Genomic DNA, 7,357 nt, shown 5'->3' with positions numbered 1-7,357 from the left:
ATTTTTTTTTTAACAAAAGTCCCCGAGGGGGACTTTCCTTAAGCTATAAAATTTTTTTTTAATTTTAAAAAACTTTTAATCCCTTTAATAAAAGTGGCCCCATAAAAATAATAAAAGTCCCCCCAAAAGGATATTTTCCAAGGATAACTAAAAGTTCCTTATGGAAATTTTAAATTTTTTTATCCCCCTTTTTTTATTTGTTTAACTAAAATTTTTTAGGAAGATTTTGGTATTTCAAAAGCCTTTTTAGGGGTATTTTTAGGGAATAAAACCCCTAATTTTAAATTAGGGTTTTAATTTTCCGTGGGGGTTTTCCGGGTTTAACTAAAAGTCCGCCAAGGGGAATTTTGCCTTTATATATATATATATATTTTTTTTTTTTTTAAGGTAAATTTTTTAGTTATGCCTTAACTAAAAGTATGCCCCAAAGACATAACTAAAAATATGCCCATAACGTAAACTTTTCCTTAAGGCATAACTTAAACTTTGCCTTATAAGGCAAAGTCTATGCCTTAAGGAAAAGTTTCTGCCTTATGGGGGATAATTTTGTTATGCCTTTAAAATTCTGCCCCGCTACAAGGCATAACTAAACTATGTCTAGAAAATTCGCCTTATGGGTACTTTTTAGTTATGCCGTATCCGCATAACTTTAGCTTTTCCTTAAGATTGTATGCCGGATCCGGCGTACACTCTCTACCCCGCTTTTGCGAAATTATTTTTTTATTTTATGCTTGAGCGGGGGTTCGAACCCGTAATCTCATGTATTCGCCCACCTTTCCAAGTGAAGGGCATAACTTAAAGACAACAAATACGTAGGCAAAATTTAAAGACCACAAATTTGAGGGGCAAAATTTAAAGACCACCCCAAAAGAAGGGCAATCCGCGCAAAAAAATGTTCAGGACCACTTTAGCACTTTAGGAGTAATCCAACTTCCAATTAACATCTCTGGTTGGCTCTGGCAGTTTGGCTATCTATTTTACCGATATTTAATATTTTTAATTCTCTTTTTGACACTTCATCGTGTAGTACAGCAATCATTTTTTTCTTTCAATCCACCCTCTCCTCGAGGGCTCTTTTTTATTCATATTCTCCAAAATACTTCACAGAGGAGAGCTATCTCCCTGCACTTATCTTTTGTATGGATGGGCCCCCATATACTAGGCTTGCTAGGATTTCCTTTAAGCTTACAAAAAAATTGGTACCACGGAAGAGTGACTACTCTTCTTCTATACAAAAATATGAGTCAAGGTATGTCAAACGTGTATATCCTATACATCTTGTTTTGATAATCCTTTGAATTCTTGATTGGACAAATCCTAAAAGTAGGCATTTGCATTCTATCCATGTTGATCTCCCCTTTAACTGCTTGGGCAATGTTGAAATCGTAATCCAAGTTGTTTCTTTTGCATTCGAATCCCTTGTTGGACAAGGTGTCCGTCGTCTATTACCTTCCCGTAACAAAGGCTCCATCTTCCAACTAACCACATTTTCCAGAAGTGATCTAATATTCATGATAGTATCCATTATAGCCCATGGATGATCACTGTGATTCAATATCCAGTCTACAAGCAGCTTGGAATCACTTTCCATTTCTAACTTCATGAATCCCTTCTTCACACACCACTCTATTCCTATTTCCATAGCTTGTGCCTCAGCTAAGTTGTTAGTCGAGATGCCAAAATTCACTCCAAAAGTAGCTATCAGTGCACCTCTACTATCTCTGATGATTCCACCACCTCTACTGATGCCAGGATTTCCTTTAGAGCAGCTATCAGTGTTTAGTTTCACATAGTTGTTAGCAGGAACAACCCATTTCACAACTATAGATTTAAATTGTAGTTTGGCTTGATCCATGACATGTATGAACTGCCTCCAATGTAAAAAAGGATCAATATGCGGGAATCGCCTGTGTATGATCATGATGAGTTGCTGCCAGCTCCTCTGAATTATCCCTTGTACAGACATATCGCTTCCTTCAAATCTAGCTTTGCATCTGTCCTTCCAAATCTGCCACATAATGATGCTAGGAAGAATATGCAATGCCATTTTCTGGATAGGATTCTTCCCTTTGACAAGCCACCATGTAATAACCTATTGGCTTATGTTGTTTGTAATCTGATAAATTCCAAAGCTTTGATTGAAATGCATACAAACCTTTTTGTTGATCCTGCTCCTCACCAAGAATGCTCCAGGTTTTCCTGTTCATGTTCAACACAACAAGAACATCTAGAAGGTAAGTTAACATTAAATCTATTTATATTGAGATCAACAGATACCTTGTTTTTCAGAGTTTTCCACAGAAAGAAGGAAACTTTGAAAGGAGCTTTCTCATGCCACATCATCTTGTTGACAAATGTAGCATTTTGGGACTACAAATGTAGCATTTTGGGACTTTCTCAGAATACTCCAGGCAGATTTACAACTAAATTTCCCATCTGTAGTGATTGTCCATATTGGTTTATCATTAAGATGTGGAAATTTAATAGTAATTCCTTGGATGTGGTTAACCACCTGATCTGGAAGCTTTATTCTCAGCTTATTCACATTCTAACTGCCATTCTCAATGTACTCAGCTACAACACCCCTAACAGAAGTGTTAGCCTCTCCAAATTTAGCCAAATCACCTAGTCCTGACCAGTTGTCCCACCAAAAGCTAGCCTTGCCATTATTAAGCTTCCAAAGAATAAGGTGATCAACGCTTCCTTTGATCTTCATCATTCTCCACCAGTTATGGGACTGAGAGTAGTTCCATTTCCTGGCTACAGGATGAATTCTTCTGGAGTACTTTGCCTTCAGGAAACTGGCCCATAGAGATTCTTTAGTCCTGAATTTCCACCACAACTTAGCAAAGAAAAGAGTCAGAAATATCCTGTAAACCTCTAATCCCTATTCCTCCCTCCTCTGTTGGTTGGCAAAGACTAGACCATTTTGCCCAGTGATACTTGTTTTTACCCTCATTACTGCCCCAAAAGAAATTAGCAAAAATTTGTTCCAATTGCTTGAAGATAGTTTTTGGAGGCTGACATATAGCGAGAAGATGCACAGGCATAGCAGACAAAACATGTTTAATCAAAATCACCTTGCCTCCTGCTGACAGTCTACCATAGTTCCAAGAACTTATCTTCTTCAGAATCTTAGTAGCCATTTCAGCAAAATAACTAATAAGCTTCCTGCCCTGAAACAATGGACATCCCAAGAAGTTTATTGGGAATTCTTGTAATTAACAAAAAATATTCCAGCTTTCTGGGAAATTTATAAAATCGATCATTATCAATGTAAATTGTTTAGTCGGGGACCACACCACCACCATAGAGATTCACTTCCATACGATAAAAGAGACACCACTTTGGAAAGAACGTTGATGCTAAGGCTACAAGTTATATTTCTCAAGTTAAAGAGCTGCTAAGACTGGAAGAAATGAGCATTGATGCATTCTGGACATAATAATGTCTAAGATAAATGACCTTTGACTCTGTATATATACAAAGCAGTCAACTCTTCATGAACTCTTTGTCCATATCTAATGTGGGACATTTGTATTTAGCTCCTTTGACATGTCTTTATCTGCAAGGGACTGATCTTTGAGTAGGAAAAAGAGTGAAATCTTATTGATGGTCTATCTATCAAATATAGAGATCAATCTAGCCACTCCATTGATCTATTTTTTTCATGCAAGTTTTATCAATCCGTCAAAAAGTTTAACTTAGTAATATGTTAAGCATTTATGATTCCCATCAAATGAATGGAATTATAATGAGTTAATTTTTGTGCTCTTAAAAAATAAGAGTCAAGAAAGATTTTAAATCCAATAAACAAGCAAAGTGGATATGGATTGAATATTTCCTCCACTTGCCAATTACTTCAATTCCATGGCCTGCATCTCTAACCACACTTAGATTCCAATATTTGTACCACCAAGCTCGCAAGCCACCAAAATTAGAGTGCACGTACATATGAAACTACATCTTGCCAACTGAAGTACTATTTACAAGAGAAAAAAAAAAAAAAAAAAAAAAAAGTGGTTTGAGTATTAGAAAATTATAAGAAATCAGTTTTGCAATGCTCGTAAAATATTGGTCTCAAACTGTCTAAGAATTCTACTGATCTTGGACTAACATGCTTAAATATAGGGAAAAGAATCAAATTTATTACCCTTTTACTTTTGAATGTTGTTTACATTTATCCTCCATTATCAGGCCAAATCTATCCTTACCATTAACTATCCGGTCAAATTTACCCCTTCCTCTAGCAAATGTTTAGAAATTACCCCCAGTCGTAACGGTAACCCACAAGGCCACAATCTCCCAAGGACAAAATCACATGAGAAGCAACGTACCACACTTCTAGTTGCATATTTGTTCTCAATCCTTGCATTCATAAATTTGGCAGCTTATTTCCTGATGATAAAACTAGAACACCTCTTTTCTTCTTCTTAACTAATGACACAAAAATGCAATGTTAATATCAATGCAGATTTAACTCGTCAAATTAAGATATAAGAAATTTTCATATGGAGTCATTCCCTGTCGTTTTATGCCATGGCCTAGAGGACGTTGAATATCTTTTGCTGCAGTAGAATTAAGCCTGGTGATGAGAACAGTTCCAACAGTTGATCAATTTGAAGTGGAGAGTCCAACATTAATTTCTTCAATTTCAACTCTGTTGTTCTGGTACCAGAGTCTTTCTTCTTTGAAGGAAACAGGTTAAATATGCACCATAGCTGCATAATAGCATAGGCCTCTTGGTGAAGAACCTGTTTTGCATCTTTAAGTAACACCGTATTAGTTGTATTTTTTAAGAAAAGCCGGAGTAGAGGTAGTTTTTACAAGTTTGTTAAGAGGTAGAGGTAAATTTGACCTTATAGTATAATGGAAGGTAAATGTAGACAATATTTGGAAGTAACTAAAGGGGTAAATCTGATCATTTGGCCTTTCAAATAAGTATATTCAAAATCCAAATATATTTAATTGACTACGGCCAAACCTTTCTATAACGACCTCATTTGTTCCATTTTTTTTTTTAATTTATAACAATTGATTTTAATACACCTATAAAAGCCATGACAGGTAAATTTTATTTGGCTGTTATAGACAAGTATTATCCAAAAGTAATTTTCCCTTTTTTCAATTATTACAAAAGATAAGAGAATTATTTTAATTCACTAATTAAAAATTAAACTAAATTAGATTAATCTATTATTAATAAATCACTTTGACTTTTACAATATAGAAATCTTCTGCTAAATGAAATAAAAAATGTGCATATCTTTAATTTCAACAAAAAGCTTTAATTATCGATCGAAGTACTTATTGATGTTACTAGATGGCCCATGCCCGTGCATCAAAAGAGGTTCGATGCTGGAAAAGGCAGTCTCATACTTAGTTTAGTCGTTTTGTAGATCAGCCAAAACAAAGGAAGCAATACCATCAAGCTAAGTAAACAACATGATTCATACTATTTTCATTCAAATTTGCGAAAAAGTTGCATAATTACATTCTTGAGCTTTCTAATGAGAAAGATAAAAAAAGAATCGGATTGTTCATGTACACTTTGATAAGCTTATTCCCCAACAATTGCAGCTTAGCGTTTATTACAAAAGAAATTCACTTATGCTAACACTAGTCCAATATCAGGATTGTCTTCTTAGTTTATGTAAAACTTCCCAACCTGACCACCTAAGTACAACATGTTAGTACTAGTTCGGCATTCAACCCTATATCAGGAAAAAAAAAGCAACTCCATTTCAGGAATTGCATTACATATACATGTTGATATCTAGTGGCAAGAAACAGAGAATCGAAGAATTCTGTGCATTTAGCACACTTGGTTTGTTAACACTTAAAATCCACTATAAGGAGGTTTCTAAGAAGAGAAGTGTGTAAAGTTCATTCAATAGGAAGGACACTTACCACATTATTGTCGCTTCCGTTGCCATGATTCTGTAATAGGGCAGCCCGGTACACTAAGCTCCCGCTATGCGCGGGTCTTGGGAAGGGCCGGATCACAAAGGTCTATTGAAAATTAAACAATGGCCTATGATTCTGTAATATTGAAAATTAAACAATGTCCTAGCTGCATCATAAATATTCCACCATAAAGTTGTTCGGAAGCTTTCTCCTATCAAGGCATAGATGTCCTATGGCAGGTTCGAAAATTGCAAGTAATAGCTTTCCTCATACCTACAAAAAGTGGCACATTCAAAAATTCTGTTCTAAAACAATGCGATCATTAAGTTGTTCATTACAGTCAGCTACAACAACTTACTGCAACAATTAAACAGCCACAGGTAGTATCTTTGCCAGATTCAGAATAACCATCAATATGAATCATGAGTTGAGCTCAGTAATAGACCTTTCCCTGGATAACCTAGTGCTTCATGACATAGATACCTCTCAAATCAGTGAACGACTATTTTGCTAATCGAATTATTGGCCTCAAACCTGTCTCGGAACCACCCGCAGTTCGTAAAACATCAAATTTTAGCACTAAGTTCAAAATCACTAAACGACAGTACTAATCTCCTAACAACAGTTCATCTCAACTGATTTAGTGAAAATGGTTGTTTAGTACAAGGTACTTCTTAAAGAAATTACAAATTAAGATATGACGAAAGAATTTCTTCTAATCTAATCTTCTTTGGCAATAACAACTGCATACAATAGGACCAACATAAAGGGGATTTTCCAACAAAGACTATCTTTGGCAGCCTATGGAAACAGAGGCGAATCCAGGATTTCAAAAGGATGGGTTCATCATTGCTGCTAAGAATTTTTATTTTATTTTTAAAAAAGACGCAAAAGTGCACTTAGTTGGGTTCGATCCCGCAACCTTGAGGGATTAAACCCAGCACTTAACCAGTGCTCCACTGATCGTGTTTGACCATTGTTGACACCTAATTTTTGACCTCCTACAATTTATTTAATTACCCAGAGTCCTTGGATATCAAACAGAGTGAAATGTGTATTTTCTACAAATCAAAATGATTTTATAAAAATTATTTAGATAATGTTTTGCCATTTCATTTGGCAAAATAGCTTCTATAATATTATAAATCATTTATAAATTAATGTAGATATTATTATAATACATTTGCTAAATTCAATCAGACGGTAATTTGAAAACAATTATTTATATTAATTATTAAAATTACCAGAAAATCAATTAGCGGGCATTTCACTCTGTTTAATTCAAGGAGTCTGATCAATTGAATAAATTGATCGTCTTTACCCTCAAATTCTTAATTGTGCATATTTAATGTGCCTTTGTACAATTTATTAGAATTAATCATAATTAATAAAGTATTTTTAAATTCCAGAAATTGTTTACTATGTGGCTAATGGTGACTACAATTGAAAT

The sequence above is a fragment of the Lycium ferocissimum genome, chromosome 8 (assembly GCF_029784015.1).
Source record: "Lycium ferocissimum isolate CSIRO_LF1 chromosome 8, AGI_CSIRO_Lferr_CH_V1, whole genome shotgun sequence".
Taxonomy (NCBI): domain Eukaryota; kingdom Viridiplantae; phylum Streptophyta; class Magnoliopsida; order Solanales; family Solanaceae; genus Lycium; species Lycium ferocissimum.
This window is presented reverse-complemented; position numbering follows the sequence as displayed.